This window comes from Oratosquilla oratoria, chromosome 12 (genome assembly GCF_046742065.1).
Source record: "Oratosquilla oratoria isolate Oo_2021 chromosome 12, ASM4674206v1, whole genome shotgun sequence".
NCBI classification, from domain to species: Eukaryota; Metazoa; Arthropoda; class Malacostraca; order Stomatopoda; family Squillidae; genus Oratosquilla; species Oratosquilla oratoria.
Genome location: NC_134788.1, coordinates 35146092 through 35160269, shown reverse-complemented (window position 1 = coordinate 35160269; position 14178 = coordinate 35146092). Strand labels below are relative to the sequence as shown.

Here is a 14178-nt window from a genome sequence, read left to right as displayed (position 1 = left end):
TCCCGTGACAGAAACACAGACCTTGTTATGAATAGAAGTATCTCCTGGCCTATTTTTTGCTTTGACACTGCATAAAAACATATTGCATTATCCAAAGTTATATTGCATTCAGGGATCTAAATCCTGACATTAGCAAAACCCCAACAGGCAATTTTTTCCCCAACAATTTTCCTGTTGATTTGACCAAATCAGGTGTTCCATTTCAATTGGAAATCACTAGTTTGTACTATACCCCCACCCTCGTCTGAGGACTGCATTGGGAAATAAGTATTGCGATTTAGAGAAACATGCAAAGGCAGTGATTAGTGCAAGAAATGACAACATTGTTCAAATAAATGATAAATCAAGCACAGTATTCTCTTATTCTGACCATATCTAACCTACTCAGTCTCTCTCCCTCATGGAAAATAGATTTTTCAATGGTATTTGTTTGATTTGTTTCTTGTATTCGATACGAGATCATTTTATACAAGATCATTTTCATTCTCTTCCATACATATATATTTTTTTTACAAAAAATGTATAGTAATGATTCTACATACATACATACATATACCAAGGCTTTTTCCCCCTTCCAAGGGAGGTAGCCAAAAAGGGAAAGGCATAAAAACACTCCCACCCATTTCATCCCCAAATACACTCCACACCCCTCCCACCCTTCCTCTCATCTGAGCACCTCCTGGATGACGGGTCATCCCTGCACCCCGCCCACCGCCCTGGGTCAGAAGCAGTGTCGCAAGACACAGTACATCCACAGCAAGGCCGCTTCATTTAATCGGCGACCCCCCCTCTCCGTCCCCCTTTGCATATAAGGAGAGGACGGGGAGAAATCCCTTCGGGCTGCGTCAAAATTTACTCACACATACTACCCCCCCCACCCCACCCCCCACCCCCCGCCCATTCCTCCTCATGCAGTCACAACATCATCCATATACAACCATTCTCCACTCACCTCTGTCTTCCGTCCTCTCCCTTCCTTCCTCAACAGACATTCCCCTCTTCCCCAAAGCCCCCTTCACCCCATCCATCCACCTCATGTTCACTCCCTCCACATCTGCCTTCCATACCTCTTTTACTAGTCTTTCTTCACTCATTCTTTCCATGTGTCCAAACCATCCTAATATTCTTTCATCAACCCTCTCCCAAATCCTTTTTCACCCCTGTTCTCCTCCTCACCTCCTCATTTCTCACTCTATCTAGCCTAGTAACCCCCACCATACTTCTCAGACACCTCATCTCAAACACATTCAAACTCCTTCTCTCTTCTTCTCTTATGTTCCACGTTTCTGCCCCATACAGTGCTGTTGGCACAATCACTCCTTCATACAGTCTCCTCTTCGCATCCATTCCCAAATGTCTATTTCTCATTACACTCTTTAAACCACCAAGGCATTTACTCGCTTCTCTCAATCTACATTCTACCTCCACCTTCACTCCACCTTTTCCTGCTACACTTGCACCCAAGTATCTAAAACTATCCACTTCCTCCAGTCGCTCTCCCTTAATGTTCACTTCCAGTCTACTGCCACTTTCACCCCTTGTACATCTCATCACCTTACTTTTACCCACATTTATCTTTAGCTTTCTTCTATCACATACTCTCCCAAACTCTGCCACCAGCTTCCTCAATCCCTCCTCTGACCCTGCCACAAGCGCAGTGTCGTCCGCAAACAACAGCTGGCTCACCTCCCACTTTTCTCCATTTTCTTTAACCATCTCCAATCCCTGACTCACTACCCTAGCATTCACCTCTCGCACCACCCCATCCATGTATAAGTTGAACAGCCAGGGCGACATAACGCATCCTTGACGAAGTCCCACCTTTACTTCAAACCACTCACTCTCTCCATTTCCAATCCTAACACATGCTCTACTACTCACATAAAAACTCTTGACAGCTCCCAAAAGCTTTCCTCCTATCCCATAAATCTGCATAACCTCCCACAGTGCCTTTCTGTCTACCCTATCATAAGCCTTTTCCAGATCCATAAAAGCCAAAAAAACATCCTTCCCCTTTCCTATAGCTTTCTCACATATCTGTCTTACCACAAAGATCTGATCTACACAACCTCTACCAGTCCTAAAACCACACTGTTCCTCACCAATTACTCCTTCTGTTCCTCTCCTAATCCTCTCAATTAAGATTCACCCATAAGCCTTCCCTACTACACTCAACAGGCTAATCCCTCTGAAATTACTACATTCACACTTGTCCCCTTTTCCCTTGTAAAGAGGAACTATACAGGCACTACTCCAGTCTCCGGTACTCTACCCTCTCTCCAGCAAACATTAAATAATCTTGCCAACCAGTCCACCATCACTGAACCTCCCTTTTTCAGACATTCTGCATGACATCCATCCAGACCAGGTGCCTTACCTGCTTTCATCATCTTTACAACTGCCTTCACCTCATCCTTCCTTATTTCTCCTCCATTCTCCTCACTCATCACTCTCATTTTCTTCGTATTTCCCACTGCAGCTATCTTTCCTTCCCTATCCTCCTTCACATTCAGCAACTCCCTAAAATATTCTGCCCATCTTCCCCTCACTGCCATCTCTTCCATTATCAACTCTCCATCTGTACCTTTTACCTTTTCTTCCCTACTTGATTCGCCTCCTCTTCCTCTCTTAATTTCTTTCCAAAACATCTTTTTATTACTTTCAAAATTTTCTGTCATACTCCTACCCCATTTCACATCTGCTCTCCTCTTTGCCTCCTTTACCTTTTGCTTTACTTCTCTTTTCTTTTCTTTGTACGTCTCATATGACTCCCCTGTCCTCTTTTGTAACCAATCTGTGAATGCTCGCTTCTTCTCTTCTACAACCTTCTTTGTTTCCTCATCCCACCATTCACTACCCTTTCTTCTATTTCCCCCTGTCCTTCTTGTTCCACACACCATCCTTGCACACTTTAAGACTCCCTCCTTGAACCATCCCCATTCCTCCTCCACACCCATCTCTGCTCTATCCTTTACTCCCTCCCACTCCTCCTTCAGCTTCTTTTCGTACTCCTTCTCCTTTTCCTTTTCATTCAAGGAGTTCACTCTAAGAACCTCCCTACCTTTTGTCCCTTTCCTCCTTCTCCATCTATCCTCCACTCTCAACTTACCTTCCACCAAAAAATTATCTGATATTCCCCCACCCTCTCCCCTTAGCACATGTACATCCTTAACTCTTCCTATCATAATCCTATTTACCACTACATAATGATTCTACATAATAATAATTTTAAGTATTCACATAGATGTTTGCCAGCCTGCAACCCTTTCCTATATCATCTGCTAGCCCATGTTTAAATACAATGAATTCATTGTAACGTCGGCAGCAATTTTTAAACACCAAGACTTGTTAGGTTACAAAATTTAACCTCCCTGAAGACAGCCCCCTCTACAATTTTTGAAACGCTGGGTTTCTTTCAACAGAACAATACCTAATTTGATCTCGTTACTAACCTACAGCATTCTTTCTAAAGTACCCAACACCTACACAGCTACAACCATAATGGCCTGCAACTTCCAGGCATCAATCTAATCATGTAGGCTCTGTCTGGCAAATGCCTACAATAATCTTTTCTTTATCTGTGTCTGTGGCTTCCTTCATTGCTTATCATTTTTGTGATACTCTTCAGCGTCTCACAAATGTCTAAACTATTTCAAATATTCTTGCAGTACAGAGGCACTTTTAGTTTTTTTTTCTACATGGTTTATCCCTACTTAGCGAATATATTTGTCACAACAGAGCTAAGAATGCTTAAATCATAAGCTCTATCAAGGGGTAGGTTAATTAATCTGTTTTTGTTTCGTAATCCAGAAATCCACCTCCTTATGATCTGACCTTTCACAAGCTGTGGTTTACTGACAGTAAGAGTCACTATGTGCAGGAAGTAGTGGTGAGATGATAGTGATACTGGTGGGTTTTTTTTGGGTTTTTTTCATCCGGGATTGGGCATGTGTAAAATAAAAGTCTTGCTCACAGGCATAATAAGCTGATTAAGAACATTGGTTATATTTTGAAGATATGTGGGGTTTGATTGCTAATATAGGATTTGTTAGATATTGTTCCTAGCATATATAAATATATTTAAAACTGCTTATTGAAGAACTGGGCAAAAATCTGTTACGTAGAGATGTTTATGCACCTTAACTTAACTGAAAAAACAAAGACGGTGACGTGATATCATATAATATCAAAACGGGTCAAGATTATCATTTAGCAGGACAGGACTCATAGTAAATAATGGAACGAATTTGTACAAATCTCACTAGGTTTAAGAAGGAAATAGACAAGACCTGATTCACACAAATGGAATAGACTTTTAGGTACCCCGGAATCCGCGCGCGGCGCCACTGTCGACCATGTAATATTTACGTCGACATTTGTTGCGGACCACTAGATTCTGTATAGTGCAATTTGAATACTTCCCGCATTCAGCGTATGCGCAAGATATTCAAATTACCTTGTTGTTTTGCAAGTGTATGCCCAATTCTTTATATAGAAAATTTCTTCAGCGATTTGAACGGAAATTTGGTTATCAAACTCGGCAACATAGTTTTCTGAGTAAAAATATCAAGATAAGGTATCACTAAATGTTATTTTAATATACATAAACATGTTTATCAACCTATTTTCTCCCGGATATGAGAAGCTTAAGAGCGTTGATCACTTGATGTTTGAGCCTAGGGTTATCACATATAGGCATATCACCCATGAATCTCATGCGTCCAGTTCGCCACTCGTGTTTGATTTTGTTTACACATCACCATTGACGACCAAAACCACACAATGACGGTTTTTGCTCAAATGCATAATTTATATATAAAAAATAGCATATGGCTGCATTATTTGACCTATTTTCTTTAAAATGTGTGATTTCCATTTAAAATGATCGAAGAGAAGTTACGTTTTTATCCTCTGCAAAATTACTAACCGGCAACCAACGGCAACGCCAACCAAACCCAAACAATGATGGCTTTTGCTCAAATGTATAATTTAAAAGAAAAATTAGCATATGGTTGCATTATCTGACCTATTTTCTTTAAACTGTGTGACTTCCATGTAAAATCATCATAGAGAATTTACGTTTTTATCCTCTGCAAAATTACCAACCGCCAACTGCCGACCAACATTGACCAAAGCCGACCAAAACCACGCAATGACGGTTTTTGCCCAAATGCATAATTTATATAGAAAATAGCATATGGTTGCATTATTTGACCTATTTTCTTTAAAATGTGTGATTTCCAAATAAAATCATCAAAGAGAAGTTACGTTTTTGTCATTTGAGCAAAAGCCGTCATTGTTTGGGTTTCGTCGGCGTTGCCGTTGGTTGCCGGCTGATAATTTGTCAGAGGATAAAAACGTAACTTCTCTTTGATCATTTTACATGGAAATCACCCATTTTAAAGAAAATAGGTCAAATAATGCAACCGTATGCTATTTTATATATATAAATTATGCATTTGAGCAAAAACCATTGTTGTGTGGTTTTGGTCGACGTTGGACGACTTTGGTCGGCGTTTAGTGAGACCCACCATTGACAGCTTCATGGTTGCCATGAAAAGGCAAATATTGTATGATGGAGATGTCTCACATTGTTTTTGACATGCTTACGTGATTTGTTGATACATAAAACCCAACTTTTCCCAATTTTAATTAAATTGGACCAGTGGTTTAGAGTTAATGTGTATTTCTTTACCGAAATCTTTACAAATTACCTCCCTTAATTCTAACACTTTGTTATGGTAAAGTCTAGCCAAAAATGCGGGCAAAAAAAAAAAAAAAAATCGTATCTCCCTTATTTTTCAAGCTATTTAAAAAAAATTAAAAAGCATTTTGTTTCTAATAAAGTTGTCTTTCATATGCAACAATAATTCAAGGATTAATTTTTTTCTTCAAATTTGTGGGGGTACCTAGACTTTATAACCATGTACTGAGCGCTGAAATCATTGGGGACAATTTACCAATTCACCCAACCATAGAACTTGATATCTGGCTCATGTGTGACAAATGTTTTGATATGAACGATGGTGTACTTCATTTCCTGCGCAATTAAGTATTTTGTAAGCTATTAATTGTTAATAAAGTAATGCACTTACTTAGGCCTATCTACGTACCTCTCCTTCCTAACGATCTGGGGGGAAATGTGGGAAATCTGGGTTTTTGGCTGGGGAGAATTTACACATGGAGTAATGACTGTTGCAGAAGACGTCTAAAAAAAAATAACGCTTAATATCAACTAACAAACACACAGATTCTACCTTCTATGTAGGGAGTGCGGCGCTGAACTCAGAATCAGCCATATTTGTTATTGTTATTAACCTACGCTTCCAACGAATAGCTACATTAGCAACGAATAGCTACTTTTACCCAACTAACGTCTTCTTTAGGTTCCTCATGTCTTTCTCCTAAACATTGGGTTCTTGGGATGGGCGATTATTACATCCAGTAACGACCGTTACCCCAATAACTAGTAATTGGTACAAGATTTTAACACACATAAGCGCGAGCGTATGTTTTGCCCACGCGTTTCCACATATATATTTTTTTTCGCTACATTGGAGCGTTGTTCTGAGAGTAGCGTTGCCTCATCTCCAATTTTACGCTACTTGCTACATTGGAGCGCTGTTGTTAGAGTAGCGTTGCCTCATCTCCAATTTTTAAGCTAGCTGGACAATTTAATGGGGGAAGTGTTAATTTTGATGGAAGAAATGTTAATGAGGCATTGAATGTCAATGAAGGACCAAATAATAATATAGAGCAAGGTATATGAATAAAAAACAAAATGATAATGTAAGACATGATATTGAAACTCAAAATGTGTCAAAAAGAAATAATCACGAGTTTCTTAAAACCATGTACTTTAATGCTCGTAGTATTAGGAACAAATTTCAAGAAATACAGGCGTATGTCAAAGGCGAAAATCTCGATATGATAGGAATAACTGAGACATGGTTAAATGGTACAGAGTTTGAAGCTGAATTTAATATTGCTGAATTTAAACACTTTCATCAAGATAGAAACCACAAGAAAGGTGGGGGTGTTCTGTTGTACCTTAAAAACAATGTTTACGCTTGTGTTTTAGAGAAAGTGAAACAAGATGCATACGATAGTTTGTGGGTTGAGTTAACCCAATCAAATGGACAAAAAATGAATATAGGTGTAATATATAGGCCAAAGACATTATCATTAGCAGACGACAAACAGTTATTTCAAGAACTGTCTAGTTTCTGCAACCGGGATTTATTGATAATGGGTGATTTCAATTTTACTGACATTGATTGGATGACCCTTGAACATGGCCATATAGGTAGTCGCTTGATCGATTTCCTTGGTGACAATTACTTAATCCAGCATGTAAAAGAGCCCACAAGATATAGAAACTTACTCGATCTATTGATCACTAGCCACGAAAGCATGGTAACTTAGTTAGATTCAAACTCCTAATTTTTTTTAGAATAGATACTTGTGTTTCTAAAATACCCGATTTCAGTAAAGCTGTTCATAGGACTACGTCAGGAGCTTCAGCTTACAGATTGGGAGGCAAAATTAAACGAAAACCTGTAGATCGGATGTGGGAAATATTTCAAAATACGCTCACTAAGATGATTCAAACTTGCATTCCTTTTAAAGACAGACGTCCCCCAAATCAGTATCGCCCAAAGTGGCTCGACAAAGAAACTGAAAAAAGTATTGCTAAAAAGAGACAGGCTTATAAAAAGTATAAGTACTCGGGTGCATCTAATGACTATGAAAGTTATGTATCAGTACAGAGAGATTTAAAAAAGACAATAAGAAAAAGAAAACGAAAATACGAAATGAACATCGCTGATAAATCCAAAGAGAATCCCAAAGAATTCTATAGTTACATTAGAGATAAAAAGGTTGTTAGGAATCACATTGATCCACTATTATCTGCTGACGGTCAGCTTGAATATTCAAATGAAGGAATGTGTAATATCTTAAACAATTATTTTAGCTCGGTATTCGTAGACGAAACACCTCAAAGTGAACTCCAAACTGAAACCTGTGAAAAGTCTAGGGTAAACTTACTCACTACGGTAAATATAACAAAGGAAACAATTAAATGGTGTATAGATAAGCTCAAAGTCAATAAAACACCAGGGCCTGACGGTTGGCATCCAAGAATCATAAAGGAAATGAAAAATGAGATTGTTGTTCCATTAGAAATTATTTTCAAGAAATCCATCATATCCGGAGATGTCCCAAGACAATGGAAGCCAGCTAACGTTACTCCCATATTCAAAAAAGGTGACAAAAAAAGCCAAATAACTATAGGCCTATAAGTTTGACTTCAATCGTAGGAAAAATAATGGGAACTATCATCAGAGATGCTATCGAACATCATTTAGAAAGTAACCGTTTGATAAATGATAGCCAGCATGGTTTCAGACGGAAACGTTCTTGCGTGACTAACTTACTCGAATTCTACAACACAGTTATATCGAATTATGACAAAAGAAACAATATAGATTTAATATATCTAGACTTTGCAAAAGCTTTTGATACCGTCCCACACGAAAGACTACTTACTAAATTAGCTTTACACGGAATAAGTGGTAGCCTATTAAGTTGGACTAGTAATTGGTTGAATGGTCGAAAACAAAGAGTTGCTTTAAATGGAAAAACTTCTAGATGGAAAAATGTTACAAGTGGAGTTCCTCAGGGTTCCGTTCTTGGGCCACTTCTATTCATAGTATATATAAATGATATAGACCATGGACTAAGATCTACTGTTTCCAAATTTGTTGATGATACAAAACTGTGCGGAATAGCAAATGATCACTTAAACCAATTAGATATTCAAGAAGATTTAGATAAATTACAGCAATGGTCTGAAAAGTGGCTAATGAAATTTAACACAAGTAAATGCAAGGTAATGCACATAGGTAAAAACAACAGTAAGTACGATTACAAGTTATTTGGAAATTCGTTAACAAAAGTGGATAGTGGAAAAGATCTCGGCGTAATTATCAGTAACGACCTCAAATCATCCAAGCAGTGTATTTCAGCCTCTGAGAAAGCAAATAAGATCCTAGGACTGATTGCGCGATCTTTTGATTTCAAAAGTCCATCACTCATTAACAAGCTATATAAATCGTTAGTTCGTCCACATTTGGAATATGGTGTTTCCGTATGGTCACCGAATCTCATTAAAGGCATTGACAGACTGGAAAAAGTACAACGGCGAGCCACAAAACTGATTCCAAATATCAAAAATAAATCATACGAAAATCGACTAAAACATATGAATCTGTTTTCCCTAAAAAAGCGTAGACTCAGAGGTGACTTGATACAGGTCTTCAAGATTCTAAAGGGAACTGACAACATCAAAAGTGACAAAATTTTCACATTGAGTGAGAATCCGACAAGAAACAATGGTCTCAAACTGTCCGGAAATAAATTCAATTTGGAAGTAGGTAGAAACAACTTTGCCAACCGTGTAGTTAATGAATGGAATAAACTTCCTGCACAGGTAGTGCAATGTAGTTCAGTTCGAAGCTTTAAGAATCATTTAGATAAACACCTAAGCAAGATGCTGTAATGATTATAATTTATTTTATATTATTTGTATTTGTTTTGTTATCATTTGTCTGTCTGATTTTCATTTATTATTAGTTATATGTCAATTTATTATTATTTAATATTTACCTGTTTGTTTATCATTTAACTATACCTATGCATTTATTTATGTATTTTATTTGTTTTTTACATTATTATAGTTTTTATTTATAATTTCATTATTAATATGATTTTTTTTTCGCATCCGACATAGATATGGATCAAAAGGTCTCCTGTCGACATGCTCCGCCTTTGTAATCCTTTGTGATCCTTTGTTATTTGTACAGACCATCGTACTTATAATGAACTCGATTTTACCATTGATGAGCAAAAAAAAGTTTTATGTATGAAAAATATCTTGGCAAGCGACGTATTTAGTACAGGCAAATTAGATGAAAAATGCCAAATAGGGGAAAAATAATAGGGTTTTTATATTTGGTAGAAAGACTCCTCAAGGATCACAAAACTAAGATTGAAAGAGTTCCCCTCCGTCAGATGGGTGCAACCCACTTTTTTTTGGGGGGTAGCCCCCCTTCGGAGGGTACTTCTCCCCATATTTACTGTTTTTTTCTTTCTTTCTTTCTCCAAAGTGGTGCATCGCACGGATAAAAAAGTATAGGGACCAAAGAAATGAAAAATTAAATTCTGCACAAGTTTATTTCAATGTCTTTTTACTCTAAATATTATAGTTTTTGCGCAAATAAGCCCGAAAGTAGGAGACACATTTTCGCCGATATGTAGAAAATGCATTTCGCCCTTCCTTACATTTTGTTCAGTAACTGTTAAAGTACTAATTTCTCGTCAAAATACAATATAAATGACATTGTTGAGTGAAGATTTCTCATTCATATGGTATCCCTGTGTTTTTCTATGTTATCATTATTATCTTTTTTCCGGAATCAAACTGGAGAGTAGAAGACCCGTTTTACCGTAAATAATAAAAACAAAAAGATCCCTGCCACAGTCAAACGAATAAATTCTTGTGAAAATCGCATGTAAATGTAATTGGGGTACCTTTTCGTAAGGATACATTTTAGTATTGATGTATAGGAAGATAGCCTGCATGTATTGTAGACTCATCATTACCACACCGCCCATGAGGTAGATTTTCTGGCGCCTTTTAGCAGCGATCTCATTAGAGGATGGAATACTTCGCAATTTATTAATTTCCTGACTTCTTACAGTTCTTGATGGAGTTACGCACTTTATTCCACCCATTGAGTGAATGAAACGTTCCCTTGCCAGCCAAGGTTTGAATGTTAAAGTCTGCATTATCAAATACCTACTGACAAAATGAATCTCCTTCCACATCTGGTTTCCAAGAAGTTGTAGCAGATGACTCAAACAACGTGACATCATTATAGGCAGAACAAAATCCAAAGCTTGATACCGTGTTGACAATGGTTCTAGAGCCAGTTATCCGAAATAAAAACACAGCCAAACCAAGCAATAAGCAGGACAAAAATGATTGTGGACGAGTTGCCGTAATTATTGCATGGGCAATTGCTGTACACTTCTAGTTTTTCCTTTTCACTCATTTTTGTCTTGTTGAATAACTAGTTCTAAAAAGGCACGCAGTGTCTCAGGCACTACATCGTTTGCATTCTTCATAAAGTCTGTAGCATCTGGATAATCTGTGATATGTAAGGACTTGTTCTAATATCCTCACGAATTACTGTTGCTACCGTTTTTACAATTTTTAATCTTTCATCCTTCTCACTTTTCTCTCTCTCTCTGTGTACAGGTATTGATCAATTGTAGTCCAGAACCACGGAAACAAACTACTGTTGGTCTATTCTTCACTTGACAGAACATAACTCCATCTCCATATGTGTTCATTAACCTATTTTTCAATGTTTTCTCTGTTACAGATGAACTTTCTGGCATATTTTCTTCAAGATTTCTCATTAAATCATGTCAAGTGAATTGACATTCCTCTGAATCATCAATGTACCTACACAATTTCTCAAAAGAGCTGTCAATGTGTTCATCCTTTGGACGTCCTCTTTTTAAAGATGATGTGAAAAAAAATTGTGTAGCACGCTTCATGATAACGTGCTTCTTCAGCAACAAGACATAGGACACTGTTAACTCGATTGAATACTTTCTCACCCCATTCATCTTGTCTTTGTTTAGCAAAGTCTGAAATTTTCTGTTTCAAATGCAAAACTCTAACTTCCCAAATTGTTTTGCGTTTGTCCACATTCTTTTTCTTTTCTGATGCAACATCACATAGATCACCACAAAACAAGCACTTGCTTTTGAAATAAGATTTTTCTTCTGATCTCATGGTCTGCTGTGCTTCTTGTGAATGTTCTCTTTTCTTTTTCATCTCTGGCTATATTCTTCTTATTTTATGTACTCACGCCTACACATTTTATGCATTTCAATAGTGTTAACTTTCTGTAGCATTTCAAAATTACCGTCATTTCGGATTTTACTAACGCGTCTCAAATTATGGATACCATCTTTCACTTTCACAGTTTCACCTTCACTTAATGTCTTATGGCAGCAAAAACACATCTCGTTTCTTGAAGCCATGGTTAATAATTTTATACACTTCTGAAAATAATTTCATTCTCCTCTGATAAAAAAATATATCACAAACATGTTAATCATTTAAAATGAGAGAAAATCACGGTATTATTTTGTTTACAAGTTTTTTGATATGAATTTACTAGTAAAGCTTATGATGTAAAAGAAATCGAGATGTGGATTTCTGTGGATTTACAGTTTCTTCTTTATTAGTTTCTTTTGCGTCATTTTTTAATATTTAGAGCAAAACTAGGATACCAAATGAAAGAAGAATCTTCACTCTACATTGTCTTTTATATTGCATTTTGATGAGAAATTAGTAGTTTAAGAGTTACTGAACAAAATGTAAGCGTGAAATGCATTTTTTTTTTTAGATTTTGGTGAAAAGGCATCTTCTACTTTCAGGCTCATTTGAGCAAAAAAATATAATATTTAGAGCAAAAAGACATAGAGATGTATTTGCACAAAATTTATTTTCATATATTTCAGTACCTATACCTTTTATCCGTATGATGCACCGTTTGGAGAAAAAACGGTAGATATGGGAAAAGGTACCCTTCTAAGAGGGGGCTTCCCCAAAAAAATTGGGGTTGCACCCATCTGACGGAGGGGAACTCTTTAGATCTTTGTATTGTGACCCTTGATGAGTCTTTCTGCCAAATATAAAAACCTTATTATTTTTCCCCTAAAATTGCTAATTTGCCTGGACTATAAAAGGATGATTATAAAAGACAAAATTTCTGTTATTAAAATCAGCTGCTTAGGTAATTCAGGTGTGAGCACAATTAAGTACAAATAGATGTGGGCCCATGTACAGATGAGCCATCTAGTGGCGAAATTCGAAACAATCACATGAGTTGATCTCAGAAAAAGGGTTTATTACAAAACTGGATAATTCTATACGTGGAGGTGATATGGACACCAAACTGCTTCTAAAAATGTCTATATATGTTCTCTCACTCCCATGATTATTTGATGATAGACTTTTGGCTGATTGTAGCTTTTGAATTAGCAGGAATTAACGTTGCACAACCCCGACTCTGGTAGTTTTGGGGGCTATGACCCCAGACCTTTTGACCTCGGGTCATCACTCACCCTTGGCTGAAACATTCAGTTTGTCTAAGATCAAATGAAATGTAAGATACGAAGAAACATTTTGATGTACATTTCTTTGTCATTGACCCAATACGAGAGGAGATATACCCATTTCAGTTTCCCCTTACCCAGATATCTTGGAGAAAAGCGGAAAGTAAGTTTTTGGTATATATATATATATATATATATATATATATGTATATATATATATATATATATATATATATATATATATATATATATATATATATATATAAAGGCAGAACACATGAGCTTCAAAAGTACTTTTTTTTTTTTTTTTTTTGCCATTTTCGTATGTATGGAACCAGTAGAGTCAAACTTCATTCTTAATTAAGGTGGGTTAATCTTGTCTTACCATTACATCGGGGTCTCAACAAGCGGACTTCATTAACTCCACATGTTTTCTACATTATTAGAAGGCATAATAACGCGGTGACTATTTGTTTATGATTTTGTGGGAATCTAATGCCATAAAGCAACAGCTCTAATGTCGTCAATCCTCCCCAGGTCTGCAAAACTACAAGATGCAGACACGAGTAGCAAAAAAGCAATGAGCATTCAAACTTTTACCACCGATTTTCCCAAAAGAAGGTTTTTGAAGTTAATGCGTTTTGACTTTTTACGGCACAGTGGATCTCTTGCAAGAGGAGAGCACGACGACGACCAGCAGCACCAGCAGCTGGGCCGCGCCAATCCCTGCTCAGTTTCAAGTACGAGAGATCGAGGGGCAGGCAGGAAAAGAAGACGACGATAGCAGCGATGCTTGAAAGAATGGATGAGACTGCAAGAGGCCATAAGGCCAACACTAGGCAGTTCCATATCCATTACCACCCATTGACATGGAACTGCCTCTTCTAATCCATAATCCCTTAATTAAGGAGGCTTATTTTTCTAGAGATAGCATATCAAATCGGCAAGTGGGAGTGTATGTATTGATAGCAGGGGTGT

At 37.2% G+C, this 14178-nt stretch overlaps 1 protein-coding gene across 1 annotated transcript in view; it reads right to left on the bottom strand.

Annotated features, from left to right (window-relative positions):
• Positions 1 to 6406, bottom strand: part of LOC143031379 (uncharacterized) — a 28056-nt gene extending 21650 nt beyond the window's left edge. Inside the window, exon 1 of the mRNA XM_076195116.1 lies at positions 6258 to 6406. The gene's annotated coding sequence lies outside the window, so the exon portion shown is untranslated. The remainder of the gene's footprint in view (positions 1 to 6257) is intronic.
• Positions 6407 to 14178: the final 7772 nt, after the last annotated feature.